The sequence below is a fragment of the Schistocerca serialis genome, chromosome 5, assembly GCF_023864345.2.
Source record: "Schistocerca serialis cubense isolate TAMUIC-IGC-003099 chromosome 5, iqSchSeri2.2, whole genome shotgun sequence".
Classification (NCBI taxonomy): domain Eukaryota; kingdom Metazoa; phylum Arthropoda; class Insecta; order Orthoptera; family Acrididae; genus Schistocerca; species Schistocerca serialis.
In genome coordinates, this window is record NC_064642.1 from 248,119,252 (window position 1) to 248,136,203 (window position 16,952).

The following is a 16,952-nucleotide window of genomic DNA, read 5'->3' on the forward strand; positions in this document are numbered from 1 at the left end:
GATAGTCCTGCCCGCTCTGAAATTAGCTCTGTAATAGGATATTTAGTGGCAACAAGTCTAGACGCTACTGAAATTCATCGCGAAAATCTTGCTGTTTACGGACTGAATGTGACGAATGAACGTATTGTGCGTCAGTTGCGTCTTTAAGTAAAAGAAGGAATATTGTAGTTTAATGTCCCTTCGACAGTGAGGTCATTAGAGACGGTGTTTAGTTTAAAGAGTGGACGGACGAATGTCTATGACCGTTTCGGAATGTCAGCAACGAACAAGTCCAAAAATTTCACGGTATCTTCGATATTGGACATTTGCCTACGGATTTCTCGGAACGTTTTGCATGTGAATGTGTCGAAACAGTCAATTTGTTGCGAGTTCTGCGCCTGTATATCTACAAAATCCCTTTCTGAGAGTCTGACTGAGGTTCTGAGGCATGAACTCACAGTGGGACGATGGTGGTCGAGTGCCCGTCTGGCCATCCAGATTTAGGTTTTGCGTGGTTTCTCTGAATGGTAATAGGATAGATGCCGAAATTGTTCTTTTGAGAAGACCTGGCTGATATCCTTCAGTCACTTTCCCAACAGGAGAGGGAGCTCCATCTCTAAAACCGTAATCTTGCTTTCTTTTGTGAGAACCTTAAAACTCAACGGATTACTGCTTCCCTGGAATCCTCTTCCGTTGAGTGCGTGAGCAGAAGCGCTAAAAAGCGGTCAGTGGTCTTGGGTCATATTTATATATATATATATATATATATATAATGGAACGTGTAAAGGGAATCAGTTGTGAGGCCTACTGTGAACCATTAAGAGAACTGAAAAAAAAAAAACTGAAATGAGTGATGTTTCTTGTGGCTCAGTACGACAAAGCTATGCTATAGTCTGCCTGGCAAATGCAACAATATTTTTGTCAGTTGTCGTTTCTGAACATCTCTCCTTTAGCTGCTGGGCTCCAAGTGATTTTCACCTCTTCGTGATGTATGAAAAAGTGATATGGTTTCCAATTCTTAGCAAAAACTGCTGTCAGTCGGCAGGGTTCTATGCAGAGAGAAAATCTCACTTCATTAAGCGATATTGTAATTCCCTAAATCTGTACACAGAGGTCACAAAAGTCATAGCATACCTCGTAATATCGTTTCGGATCTCCTTTTGTCCAACGTAGAGCAGCAGTCCGACGTGGCATGGACTCAGCAATTCATTGGAACTCTCCTGCACAAATGTTGAGTCACGCTGCCTCTGTAGCCGTCCATGATTGTGAAACTGTTGCCATTGCAGGATGTTGCGCACAATCTGGCCTCTCGATTAAGTCCCTTATGTACTCGATGGGGTTCATGTCGAGCCAGCATGGTGGCCAAATCAGTCGCTCGAATCGTTCAGAATGTTCTTCAAACCATTCACGAACAATTGTGGCCTGGTGTCATGGCGCATTGTCATGCGAACATGTATGGCTGCAAATGACCTCCATGAGCGAAAAGTAACCATTTACAGTCCATGATCGGTTCAGTTGGACCAGAGAACACTGTCCATTCCATGTAAACACAGTTCACACCGTTATGGAGCCACTACCAGCTTCCGCAGTGAGTTTTTGAGTACGTGAGTCCATGGCTTCGTAGGGCATGCGCCACACTCGAACCGTAACATCAGCTCTTACCAACTGAAATCGGGACTCATCTGACCAGGTCACGGTTTTCCTTTTGTCTAGGGTCCAACCGACATGGTCACGAATACCAGAGAGGCACTGCAGGCAATGTCGCGCAGTTAGCAGTCGGTCGTCTGCTGGCATAGCCCATTAACGCCACATTTCGCTGCACTGCCCTAACTGATACGTACCTCGCACGTCCCAAATTAATTTCTGCGGTTATTTCACGCAATGCTGCTTGTCTGTTATCACCGATCACTCTGCACAAACGCCGCTGCTCTGTCATGAATTGAAGGCTGTCGGCCACTGTGTTGTCTGATAGCTAGTGTCTGAAGTTTGATATTCTCGACGCACTCTTGTCACTGTGGATCTCGGAATACTGAATTCCCTAACGATTTTCGAAATGGAATGTCCTATGCGTTTAAGCTCAAACCACGATTCCCGTCGTTTGTCCGTAATTACGTCGGAAACCTTTTCATCTGAATCACCTGACATCCGCCAATTCACTGCCCTTTTATATCTCGTGTACACGATACTAACGATACTACCACCATCTGTATATGTACATAAGCTATTCCATGACTTTTGTCACCTCAGTGAACGTCACAACACTAAGAGATACCAAATGTAAATAAGTTATACAAAACTACAACCAATCACTTTTTTGAATAATTATGTTTTATTCCATGAACCGGTTTTCGAACCTTTTCAGGTTCATCTTCAGATGGTTTCAGGAATTTACATCGTTATTGCTAGCATAATGCTTGGTGCTGGCTCTATGACAAAAAGATGGAACACACTTTAACGTATCGCCATTACTATATCTTATCTGTCGATATGGATGTAAATTTAGTTTTTTACTTACTGCGACAGTATAGGCGGCTTTTTTCGGTTAGAGTCCATCTGTCTGCCTCCAATTTGATGTCCAGTTGTTATATTACTACACACACACATCCACACAAACTATATTAATTTACGCTCTGACAGCGAGACTTTTCCAGCATCTAGAATGCTCTTTACAACTGTTGCTTGTAACAAAGATCTTTATAGAAAGATATGGCATAGACCTCTTTTGCACACAGATGTAATTTGTTCTTCTTTACATGTATTAACGTCGATATAAGGGCAAATATTTTATTCAGACTGGCGATAACATGAAAGTACAAGATAAAATAGATAGATAAATTACTACAAGAACAAACTTCAGGTGATCTGATATCTTACCTCTATTTGTTTGTTACGTATAATACAGGCAGTTTAAGAGATATTATAAATTATTAGATTGAATTTGGTTATTTTGAGAGTACTGAAGGGCGATGTTTTAATTTTTAGAAACCTTTCAAAAGCCAAGATGGGATAAAATATTTCTTTAACTAAGACAACCGATTTGAAATGTCCTTTCTGTCATCCTATGGTCTTAACCATGTTTTTGTTGGAAAACATTTTCATTTTACGTTGAACCTCACGCACAAAATGTCAAGTGAATGAAATTTGGTGCATTGCAAACGTTAGTAATCGCTAAAATATTTAAAAACATGAACCACCATGTCCGAAAGACCATGTTTATATACATATTGCTCAGAGATGCTTGTCCATCATACAAACACGGTACACAATAGCACATCTGTCTGGTTGTAAAGATGTTTGTAACAAATTTGGTAGTATGGTGTTTTACTTATAGCCTAACGGAGGTTATTTCCCAGATAGTTCTCGTTGTATTAGCCACGCACGGGAAACTAAGAATAGTAGTTCATCTCGCGTTTTAGAAGTCCCGCTGCTTCAGAGAGTTCAGGGTTTCCATAATAAAGTGGGTGGAGTGCAACCAACGGTGTGCCGGGGGAAGCTAGCAGCTGGGGATCCCGAGTCACAGCGGGCGTTAAGTAAGTTGCCGCTTGTGAAGTTGCAAAACTCTCCGCGAGGGGAGCTGTCGTCCGGAGAGCCGTGGGCGCCTGCCACACGGCCTCTACTGGGGCGCTCACACACACACACACACACACACACACACACACACACACACACGAACACACACACACACACACCGAAGCTCACTTGCGCTGTGTCAGGTGCCAGTGCTATACTCTGTGCGACGAAAGAAGCGCCCTGACCGTTAAAGTGGGTGCGTCTTAAGTTTACCACAACCAGTCATGTAAGGCGATATTCTGTTCGTCTCGGTTGCAACGCCTTGATGTTTCGCGGCTCTTTTGACGACGTGTTTTAAGTCACATTGCTTCGAATTTGCATGAAAGCCGACAACAGCGCTGCCATTTGTCAGGCCTGTCGCAGTACAAAGTCTACACATAAGTCATCTGAAGATAGCTACCACCAGACTGAAACTAGTGAAGTAGCCGGTAAAACAATACTTGACTTATAGGAGCAATCCCTCTCAAACATTCAAAATTTCTCACCAAGAATTCTCTATAACTTATTTGTCAATTAGTACTGCACGGAAAAATGCGCTCGGCAACCAAAAACGGTGCAAAATATATGAAATCCTCAGAAAAGGAAGGTGGTCGCTACTGGGAATGACGAGAAATATGCAGTACGTGCAACTACCAAGAGGGCATAATAAGAAAGGAAGACCAAAGCGAAAGTACTCGGATTAAAAAGGGCATAAACGCAGAAAGGGTATTGAAGTTCATGGAGAAGATATCAGTTTTGTTAATGGCGTTATTGTTCTGCCAGAGAGGGCAAAGAGCTTGTATGACCATTTGAACGTAATGGATATTGTCTTATAAAGAGGCTATAAAGTGAATATCAACAAAAATTGAACAAGAGTAATGGAGAACTGGGTTAGGAAATGAGACACCAATTGTGGTAGACGAGTTCTGCTGTTCGTGCAGTGAGGTGATGGTTGTGACTGAACTAGAAAAGACATAAAATGCAGACTTGCAACAGCAGGAAGAACGTTTCTGAAAAGAGACGTTTATTTAACATCTATTATAAATTTAAATCCTTGGCAATCTGTTTTGAAGGTATTTGTCTGGAGTGTACCTGATTTGGAAGTGAAAGTAGGATGACAAGCAGTGTAGGTAAAAAGAGAATAGAAGATTTTAAAATGATACGGTACAGAGAAATGCTGTTAATTAGATCGGTATATCGAATAGCTAGTGAACAGGTATTGAATACAATTTGAGAGAAAAGAGCGTTTGGTACATCTGAACTAAAAGTAGTGATGTTAGGGATAAGAACAGTTGTAAGGGGAGGGGGGGAGGGAGGGAGAGAGAGGGAGAGAGAGAGAGAGAGAGAGAGAGAGAGAGAGAGAGAGAGAGAGACAGCGCAAGACTTGTCTAGAGTAAGAAGGTTCAAGTGGTTGTAGGGTGTAGTAGTTATTCAGAGATGGATAGGCTTGCACAGGATAGACCAGTACGGAGAGCTGCATCAAGCCAATCTTCGGACTTCAGACATCAATCTATAACAGGAAGAAATGTTGCCAGTCTGCACCAAATCCACTTGTACAAAATATTGTATCAATCAATGAACAATAAGTAATTAATTTCAGGAACTCCATCACCCACCGCACACTGTGTGCTACATGGTTTAATAAATGTAGCTTGTTTAAAAGACAGTCTTTCACAGTTCAGAAATAACTATGAATTACATTGATTCCAAATACAACCCTTGAAAAACTTTTGTTGTAGTTACCATGCTAATCAGTGTCCTACTCGCTTCTGATTTGTTGGTTTGTTTGTCTGGTAAACTAGTACTCGTCAGTTATTCCAGGCAAATACCCATTTTTACGCTAAGGAATAACAAATTAACTGCTTTGCATGCTGTAACTAAGAGAAATTAAAATTTTCATGTTTTTGTCTTTGAGAAGCATCTTTCACACCAGTTGTCATTAGTTACTCTTATTTTGGGTTCTCTGCTACTACGCTGCTTCGGCTCTGTAGCCGTTTTCAAGTATATGTAGTATAACCCATCGAAAGCTGTCTGTAATCCAAATATATCGGTTTGACGTGTTATACTAAACATTTGAAAATGGCTAAACTGCCAGAACTGTTCAAAAGGGGAGAACCCAAATAAGGGAAGTTTTAATTCAGTTAGCAACAGCTAATGTGAAATACTGTTGTCATTAAGGAAATTTGTTTTGAGTGTGAACACCATTACAACTAAAATACTGGAATTCACAGCTACTTTCATTGTTTCTTAGCGTCATATTCATAAAAACAATTAGCTAGTCAATGAAACATTTCTTTCGTATTTACAATGTAGAACTCACTTCTGCTTCCTCTAGCTTGCAATTCGTTGATCAAGTTAGGAGTCGACTTCAAGTCAAATCTGAAGAGATTTAGAATGAAAATTGTATCGTTACTCAACAGCAGAACATGTCATGAATGAATTTGCCTGCGTCATCAAATCGCTCACAGGCTATTCACGTACACGTTATTAATTCGAGTAACTAGCAAGATAGTGGAATGTTTAATACGTCAAATTTATCAGGGGTAGATGGACTCAAACCTCAGACTGTCCTGAATTAGAGTAAGGCAAACTCGCGGGATAGTTTCCTTGACGAAGGGAGACTTTCTTCCCCATCATTATTCATTCGAGCGATGTAGCCGTTTCATGTAGCCTCAATGTCGACAGGATTTAAATGGAGAGAGGAAGGAGGGGGATCATTACGTGGGAGTTGCACAGGATTTCTCCCTTTAATGCCGTAGCTGTAGTGATTACGTAGCTGTAGTGATTACGTAGCTGTGTCGGAGTAGTTACGAATGTTAGCCTGCATATCGTTAATTAAGTGCAGCTTCTTAGAGCGGAGGCGTGGTGTCTGCTGTTAGTCGTGGCTAAATATAAAAGTCCCGAGGGGAAGGAGACGTCAGTGAAAAACTATCTTCCGAACGCCAGCCAACGCCTTCCACGCTTCACTCCCTTATCCCTCCTCTGTAGAAGGCACTAGATTTTAATTAAGGACAAACAACTGCTCGCTGCCTCCGGACATCCCCGTCTCTGAGATACATTCCCATTTAGTTTATTTTACATGACTGACGCTGCCATGACGAAGGTCTGACACAAGTAGCCTCTATTGGGCATTATCCGACATTACGTTTTTCTTGCACCTCTATGATCCACTAGTTAACGTTATAGACTGCCAACGTGGAAGATCTTATTTCGAAAATCCGCTTACTAACTAATACTAATACGAAATAACACAATCTCCTTTAGTAATACTATACACGTAGTCACCCCCACCCCCTTCCCCCACCCCCAAAAAAAGAATACACCAACAAACTTCAGCAACAGGTTCCTTATGCAAAAATAAGTAAAAAATGATTAGTGAACATTGGGTCTGAAATGCATACCTTGAACTGTGAACAATAGTTCCTCTTCAGTAGTCTGAAACACATCTGTTCTATCGAACTAGTGCTCATAGCTCTTAAGGTACGCATTTTGGAACCCATGTTCACCAGACATTGTTTTCTTGTTTTCATTCATACTGCCACCTCCCAAAGAATGAAAAGCAAAAAAGATTGCAATAGAAGAGAGGTGTTTTATAGCATCGAAGATAAACAAGTGTTCTTATCTCGTAAGGTATGCGCTTTAGAGCCCTGGTTTAACTAATACTTTTTTCTTATTTTGGTGTAAAGAACCTGAATCTGAAGTTGGTCGGTGTTTTTTCTTGGGACATCCTGTATAAAAAGCAGATTACATGCCATTGGTACATATAGGGTTGGGTGGAATAAACTGAACATCTTGCTATAAACCCCTGAATTCTGATGATCTAAGGAACTGATTGGATGTCGGACTTCCCAGTCATCCAACAAGGGAGCAAGAGGGGTGGCTAGGGCAGCGATAAGACACTGGGCTCATATTCAGGAGGACAGTGGTTCAAACTTTCATCCAGCCATACGGAGTTATGTTTTCCGAGATTACCGTAAATCACTTAAGGCAAATGTCGGGATGGTTCTATGAAAAGGGTACGGCTGATTTCTTTCCTCTGTCCGAGTTTTTTTCCATCTTTAATGTAGTCACCGACGGTACGATAAACCCTACTATTCGTTTCCAACAAGGGCACGTTATCGGCTGCCGCTTTTTTCATGTATCTGTGGCATAGTCGCAAATGTATTCTCACTAGCAATAGTTAGAACAGTAGTATCTGACGTCTGACAGCGTGCTTCGTCTGCTAAATACGACAGTGGTAGAGGACCTACACTTCTTGGCGGGAAGGGCGGGCTGTAAAGAGGATAATTAGCTCGGAAGTAATAACACCGCCACAAAAGTGACTACTGAGCATAGTATACGGTTAGAGAAACACTGTCATCTAGAACTGTGGGAACTGCGTGGACAAAATACACCTGGGAAAACTGCTACTCACAAATCTTTTGTAAAACAGGAAAACATAAAGATACGAGTTTCAGTGGGTGAAAAAGAATAGCTAACGTAGTTTCGGTTACAATGTTCTTTCACTGATGCAGACCAGATTGTCATCAGGGGAATGCATACCATCATAATGTCTCCACTGCTTCGGGTAAATAAGATCAAAATTAGTTAAATGAGCTTGAGGATGAAATGTGTAATTTTCATCAAGTTTCGAGATTTGAATAATAGCTACTTATTGTGACCAGTAACGGTCTCTTTTCCTCTTCCATCATCTCTCGAGAAACATTTTCTGTGCGAGGAACACAATAAAACCCAACCGAATGCAAGTCATTTAATTGTCTAATCCCAAGGAATTTTCCGGATGTTACGGGTCCTAAACGTTACTCTATGGAGAAATAATAAATGTTCATATTAATTTGTCCAACCTTCATATATTTCCCTTCGTGGTTGTCTCGAGAGATGATATCTAACGAGATAGTGAAGCGATGTCAGTGGGCTCATATTCGGAAGAAAAGGAGTTGAAATTCCCGTCCTTATTATCTGATTTAGATTTCTTGCGGTGTGTCTTGAAGAATCACTTCAGGATGTCTCGAAACGTTTATGGATGAATTTCTTTTCTCAGATATTTTCAGCCAGACTTGTTCTTTGTCCTTGGTTTCCACACTCTCGGCGAATCGGTGTATCTCAGACGCCCTAATTTCTTCTGCAGTCATTTAGTTTTCACGATACTGTTTGTAACCCATGTTTCTTGCTACATGTCAATGCTGAAGGTAAACGAGAACTCGCACGTTGAAAAGTAGTTAGTCAGCAAGTGTTAAACCTCTGTTATCGTGATGTAATGTGGTAAGTATCATATTGAAAAACTTGTTATTAAGTTGGGAAGTGTCATTTGGTGTTTTGAGCAGTATTATACGTCGTAATGAATAGGAAGAAATAAATTGTGGACTTATGTACATTTAACTTAAAAGTTTTGTAGCTGTAGAATTACATCATGCTTTAACTATCACTAAATGGATAATACTAATGTTTCTGTTATGAGTACTGAATACAGATTACTAATAAGCAAGTCTCTGTAAGTCCATCTTTATATAGATGGTTGTGGGACCTCTATTCTTCAATACAGAATGTCGAATCAAAACATTTTCAGCCGTCGAAATTTCCAGTTATTTTATTTGGGCAATCAGTTTCTGCGTTACATTACATCATCTTCCGGCCCTGACCGACCTCTGGTCCAGTCAAAATAGGGGCCAGCATTCACTGACTGATTTACGTAGATTTCTTCTTAACACAGCAGTCCCTTCGACCATCGTTTGCCGAAAAAAAACTGACGATCGAATGAATCGCTGTGTGAAGAAGAAATCTACAGATACCAGCCACTGAATACTAGCCTCTATTTTGACTGGACTAGAGGTGGGATTCTTCCTACACGTCTGTCAGGGGCGGCTGAAGATGGCGTAATGTAGCGCTGAGATTGATTCCCCAAATAACACAACTTGAAATTTAGACGGTTGGCCGGCCGTGGTGGCCGAGCGGTTCTAGGCGCTACAGTCTGGAACCACGCGACCGCTACGGTCGCAGGTTCGAATCCTGTCTCGGGCATGGATGTGTGTGATGTCCTTAGGTTAGTTAGGTTTAAGTAGTTCTAAGATCTAGGGGACTGATGACCACAGAAGTTAAGTCCCATAGTGCTCAGAGCCATTTGAACCATTGTAGACGGTTGAAGGCGTTACATACGACGTTTTATACTAATAAACAGTTCTTATACTCTTATGTAGCCAACATAGAGGCACTATTTTGTGTTTTTTTTCCAGTGATTTCAACTTCGATACGATTTGGTGTCCCTGTAATACAGTATTATTTAGTCGTCTACAGTTAATTCGGCTCGTAACTTCCAAAGTGAAATATCTCGCCGCCCCCCCCCCCCCCTCCCACCCCACTCCCCCCAAACCCCCCGCACACTCCTTCCCCAATATCATGGATTGTACAGACTTCGAACGTAATCCTACAGCGTTATTATATTTGATGTATACCTGCGTAGCACTCTGTGGTTTTAATTTCATGGGTTGGGTCTCCCACTACTTGGTGGACCCACTGTTCATACGTGTAATGAATAATTTGTGTTAACATCTTGCAAGATATTACAGTGAGTGAAGTCGTAAGTTCCGCATATCTCCTTAACTCCAAAAATAGTCCTCTGATTTCCTTCGATAATGTTCTTCAGCCCATCGCTTTCAGACTCCTGAACAGACTACCAATAAGCAAGGACAAGCCTTATTAAAGTACTCTACATATTTTCCTCTGTATATGCGTTACAAGGCTACAAATAATTCACATCACGAATAGAGCGATAGAAAGGGCCCGCTTGCGGATGTTTTGCATCTTTACGATGCACAGATTGCTGCAGGACGTCAATATCTGTCTTCCCGTGAGCGTTTTCCACCAAACACTTCGGACTGAATTGTATCACATTTGGGCCAGAATAACAAGTAAGAGAGCCCTGCTCCCTCCTGCCCACAAATTTTCGCGTTTACAGTAGGTGAAAGGATACAAACAGTGAACCAACGAGGACTGGGCGTCTGGCATCCGATCAGGTTAATGACGATTATTCGTTTATGTGGCCGAAGCGCTAAGCTGAGATCTTCATGAACATCGGCAGGCCATCTGGAATATTTCATGCTGGAAGTGATGCAAGCCAGTGGATACTTTGTTCTATTGCGAGACTATTTGAAAACATGATTTTTTTCGTTGCAAAGAAAAAGTCTTTCTAGCCAACGGCTACAATAAGCTTCTGAACAACTGGTATTAGCAGTTCACTCATCCTTACCGGAACCATATTATTACTAATATCAATATATCCATTATGGATGACGAACTGAAGCTATGATTTAAATTGGTAATTTATCAGGGTATAAATATGCAGCCCTTCACTTTTTTGGGTTTTAGATACGATTTATTTTATCATTAACTAGTTTTCGAACCACTGCAGGCTCATTATCAGATGGTGGTATTACAGGAACATTATATCGTGGACCAATTGGAGCTAGTCGCTGTGTTGACTATGTTGGCGAAAATAACAGAAATTTAGTGATCGGTAACGAAACGTTTATGAAATGTAAATGTTGTTACATTTTGGGTATTTTAAGTACACTGCATTGTGATTTCCATAGCAGTTGCTTTCCAATAACGTGCATTATCAGTTGTACAAACAAATATAAACAATGTTCAGCAGCACTTGGTTTCACAGTTATTCACAGAATGTAAACACTGGATGTAAATACAAAGGTATGTATGCAATAGATATAACATTTTGCTACATCATGATCCTCGACCTCACATGAATTGTATTACAAAATATATGTTTACAAGTACAGATAATGAATTTAAATGAATCTTTCTAGTTGCAGGTGTGTTCTTATGTTGAAGCGCCAAATAAACTAGTATAGGCATGCGTATTCAGTATGCAAACAGACAGAATACGGCGCTGCGGTCGGCAGCACCTGTGTAAGACAAGTGTCTGACACAGTTGTTAGATCTGTTACTGCTGCTACAATGGCAGGTTATCAAGGTTTAAGTAAGTTTGAACGTGGTGATATAGTCGGCGCACGAGCGATTGGACACAGCATCTCCGAGGTAGCGATAAAGTGCGGATTCCCCCGTACGGCCTTTTCACGAGTGTACCGTGAATATCAGGAATCCGGTAAAACATCAAATCTCCGACATCGTTGCGCCCGGAAAAGGTCCTGCAAGAAGGGGACCAACGACGACTGAAGAGAACCGTTCATCGTGACAGAAACGCAACCGTTCCGCATATTACACCAGATTTCAATGCTGGGCCATCAAAAACAATCAGCGTGGGAACCATTCAGCCTACCATAATCTATATGGGCTTTCGGTGCCGAAGGCCCATTCGTGTGCCCTACACGACTGCACGGCACAAAGCTTTATGCCTCGCTTGGGCCCGTCAACACCGACATTCGACTGTTGATGACTGGAAACATGTTGCCTGGTCGGACGCGTCTTGTTTCAAATTGTGTCGAGCGGATGGACGTGTACGGGTATGGAGGCAATCTCGTGAAGCCATGGACCCTGCATGTCAGCAGGGGACTCTTCAAGCTGGCGGAGGCCCTGTAATGGTGTGAGGCGTGTGCAGTTGGAGTGATACGAAACCCCTGAAACGTCTAGATACGACTCTGACACGTGACACGTACGTAACCCTGTCTGATAACTTGCGTCCATTCATGTCCATTGTGCACTCCGACGGACTTGGGTAATTCCAGCAGGACAACGCGACACCCCGCACGTCCAGAATTGCTACACAGTGGCTCCAGGAAAACTCTTCTAAGTTTAAACATTTCCACTGGCCACCAGACTCCCAAGATATGAACATTATTGAACATATAAGGGATGCCTTGCAACGTGGTGTTCAGAAGAGATGTCCATCCCCTTATACTCTTATGGATTGGGACTACACGATATTAGGCAGGTGTGCCAGTTTCTTTGGCTCTTCGGTGTATTTATAATATACGAGGAATATGGCTTAAAAAGGTACACTAAAGACAAACAAATAGTGACTATTTATTATGTATTCTTCGTACATTTTTAATAAGAACACATCTGCAGCTAGCCAGATTCACTTAAACCTATTATCTGTACTTGGAAATATTAATGCAAAACCCAAAAAAAGTGTCTGGTTGCGTATTTATACCGGATAAATCGCCAGTTACAAATCTTATGTTCTAAGAAGAAAATATTCGCGTCCACGTAGCTAAAACTGCGACTGACTAGCGTGACAAACGCTTAGAAACAATTGCGCGTCTGAAATGAACAGCACTGAAAATCTTGGAGACAGTATGGAAGAATGTGCAACCTGCCCAGTTCCTTCCCTTCTTTCTTTCCTCCTGTTAACGTATGCCTGCCTGCCGAAACAGTAACGAGTGCATCTATTTTGTAAAGTCGTACTATATTACAGTGTTGATGACTTTCCACATTTGTACCGCTCTCCGTAGCCCATTTCGCTAATGTACGCTAGAGCAGTGGCACTCGACCTGGAGGTAACCGGTTCGAATCTAATGATGAAATTTTCTCCCTCGAAATTTCACTAAAAGAAGGAAACGGGGAGTGGTGGTGTGACTCACGTGAACTTGTTCGTTCACCAATGTTGAGGGATAGACTGAAATCCCCTGCTCAATGCCTCGTTGAGTAACACCAATACGACGTTGTTGGTGATACTTCACTGACGGAAAATCGCAACACCAAGAAACAAGTAGTGTAGGGCAATGAAATTTGGGAATACGTTTGTCTAGTGAACATACTTAGGTGATTAACGTTGCAAAATCACAGGTCAATGCAAGCGCGAGATAAGCAATTGCAAATGTGGAATGCTGTTACGTTAATAACCGGTGTAACTGTCAAAAAGTTGAACGCAAGCATGGGAACGCGCATGCATTGTGTTGTACAGTTGCCGGATGTTAGTTTGTGGGATGGAGTTCAATGCTTGTTGCAGTTGGTCGATCAGTACATGGACGGTTAATGCTGGCTGTGGGTGAGGTTGGTGCTGTTGTCCGATAATGTCCCATATGTACCCGATTGGAGACGGATCTGGTGATCAAGCAGGTCAAGGCAAAATGACGACACTCTGTAGAGCACGTTGGGTTACAAGAGGGATATATGGAGGAGCGTTATCCTCCTGGCATGCTATTCATGAATGCAGAAAAACACGTCGAATCCCTAGATCGACGTACAAATTTGTAGTCAGGGTGCGTGGGATAACCACGAGAGTGCTCGTGCTCTCATACAAAACCGCATTCCAGACCAGAGCTCCAGTCGTACGTCCAGTGCCGCAGACAGGTTGGTTGCAGGTGCTCACCTGGTCTCCTCGTAACGAATATGCGGCCATCAATGGCAACGAGACATAACCAACTTTCATTAGAAAACTCAACAGATCTCCATCTATCTAATGAGCTCCTGCTTGACAGCACTGAATTTGCAGCTGCGGCAGTTTAAGGTCAGTGGAATGCGCGCTACAGACCGTCTGGCTTGAAGCTGCCCTTGCAACAACCGACTTGTAACAATTGATTGTGTCGCAGTGGTGCCAGCTGTTGCCCTAATCGTTGTTGCAGACGCAGGTATGATTCACCAAAGCAACGCGCTGAACACGACGGTCTTCCCTCCGCGTACGTACCACCATAGTGTGACTGTATGAAGATAAGAGATGTCTCAGACAAAGTTTCTAGTTATACTTACATGGATGTCCGAAAGAACAGACACCATATCCATATAAGTATACAGTTCTGGCAACACCAGCCATGACATTGTTCTTCTGTGTGGATGCACACACATTCCTCAAACTCTTACGAGACTTGGTAAGAATGTCTTCCACGAGTAATGAATGTGTTGGGGCGGGACACTACGAATGTAGTGTGTGGACATACGAGGTGAGAATGTGGGTCTCGCGGAAGGCGTGCGCGTGATAGCCCCTGCAGTCGCGCTATCCTCTGTGCCCTCGGTGGCTCAGATGGCTAGAGCGTCTTGCGTGTAAGCAGGAGATCCCGGGTTCGAGTCCCGCTCGGGGCACACATTCGCACACGTCCCCATTGATATATATCAACGCCCGTTGGCAGCTGAAGGTATTAATACAATTCAGATTTCTAGTTGGTCTGATGACTACGACGGATAGAGGAATCACTCTCCGCCTTGTCTCATTTGGTGGCTTGGACAGTATGTATGTACAGTAGATGCAGATGGTTCTTAGAAAACTAAAACGAAACCCATGGAGTCACATTTCCATCGAGAAATGTATGCGTTTTGTGTGTTGTAGAGTACAGTGCTGAATACTTCTGTAGCGTAGTGTTACGAAGCTCATAAAGATGGAATCCGCATATGACATACTGCTCTCGAATACCACTCGGAGCCGACATTAACATAAAATCAGATCTGCATCTATATTGCGCTAGTTACTTTACTGTGTGTGGTGGAGGGACCTTCTGGTACCACTGTCATTTCCCCCTTTCCTTTTTACATTCGCGAATGGTACGTTGGAAAACGGCTGTCGATATACCTTCATCTGAGCTCAAGCTTACAGATTTTCTCGTCATCGTCGTTTCCGCGAAACGCACGAGAGAAAGTAACAAATTCCCCGGGTCTTCTTGGGACATACGCTCTCACGATTTCTACTGTACACCTCTGCGCGGAGCGGAAGCTTCTCTTGTAGCGTTATCCATTGGATTTTGTTGAGCATATTCACAACGCTATCGCACCGACTAAGCGCTCGCGTGACGGTATGTGCTGCTTTTTCTTGGATCTTGTACATTAATCCTATCTCAAATGAGTACCGGCCTGATGAGCAACACAGCAATCAATGTTGCAAGTGTTTTGTAAACCACTTGTTTCATGAATAAATTGCCTCCATTAAGATTCTTCCAATGAATCTCAGCCTGGAATCAGATCTCCCTACAATTAGTTTTATGTGGTCATTCCACTTTAGATTGTTACTGTTTCCAGCAGAGTAATTAAACGGAAGTACCTCGCTTCGCTTATTTATGCTCAATTCGTTACGTTTATTTACATTCAGGGTCAACTGCTAGTCCCTGCAGTAAACATCAATCCCCCACTGGTCTTCCTGCATCTCGCTAAGGATCTTTGGCGTTGCTACCTTTCTATAAACTGTTGCGTCCTCTGCGAACAGACTCGTGCATATTCCGACATATCTCACCGTATCATATATCCTGCATCGTAAAAAGGTGCATTGATGGAAAAAAATCGCACTACTAATAATGAGTTGTGCGAGATTATAAAAAATTGGTGGGCATGTTCCAACATCCGAAAGATGACGTCTATAGAAATTTGATGTTAGTCGGATAAGAGTGGCCACATTGAGAATGCAAATCAGGCTGGCTTTAAATACGTGCTGTAACGGACGTGAGCGTCAGTTGCCTTTGAGATTCGACATAGTGATTTGACGCTAGTGAAGAACGTCCTTAAGACAATGACGATGCAGTTATCAACAGCTCACTGTGTTCGAAAGAAGTCGTGTAATAGAGCTAAGTCAAGTTGGATGTTCCTTCCGCAATACTGCAGAAAGACTCGGCAGGAATGTAGCCACTGTACATGACTGCTGGCAGCGGTGGTCACGGGAAAGTACCGTAGCAAGAACACAGAGCTCTAAATTTTCTCTGTAGTTTTTCGCGAAAAGAACGTCGTCCCGCCTCCAGGGATTCCCATTTGACTTCAAGAAGCATCTCCGCAATACTTCCGTGTTGGTCGAACCTACCGCTAACAAATCTAGCAGACCGCCTCTGAATTGTTACGATGTCTTTTAATTCGATCTCGTGGGGGTCTCAAACACCCGAGCATTACTCAAGAATGGGTAGTCCTACGGTTCTATAGACGTACTCCTGAACTGCTTTTTCCCAAAATTCTCCCATTAAAATGAAATCGACAGTTCGCTTTCCTTACTAAAGTCCTTACGTACTCGTTCATTTCACATCGCTTTGCAGTGTTGCTCGTACATAATTAATCGACACGACTATGTAAAACAGCATACTAATTATGTTGTATTCGAGTATCATGGATTTTTTTCGTACTAGACTGCAATGCCATGAATTTTTCCACATTTGGAGCAACCTGCTAGTCATCAGACCAACTAGAAATTTATCTACTTATTGAGAGGCGTGCTTAAATGCATGACCCCCCCCTTTCCTCGCCCCCCCTCTTTCTCTCTCTCTCTCTCTCTCTCTCTCTCTCTCTCTCTCTCTCTCTCTTTTCCCTTGTGGTAACGGATATCCTTCGTTAACTTCGGCACAAGCCGCATCTTCTCACTTACTGAGGTGGCAAATGCAAGAGGATTCCGCGCCGAAACATCTCGCGCTGCCGGCCTCAGTATTGGATTCATCGCTCGCTCGTTTGCGCCACACACGGCAAGCCCAGGTCTCGTTAGTACCTTCTTGCTGATCCCGCACTGGCGGTGGACGGAGCTGCTGAGTCGCGTACTCTGAATGTGCGACTAT

At 42.7% G+C, this 16,952-nt stretch overlaps 1 protein-coding gene across 1 annotated transcript in view; it reads left to right on the forward strand.

The window, feature by feature from the left end:
• LOC126481121 (glycosyltransferase 25 family member) overlaps nucleotides 1–16,952 on the forward strand; it is an 851,320-nt gene that overhangs the window by 411,386 nt on the left and 422,982 nt on the right. The gene's annotated exons all lie outside the window — the stretch shown is intronic.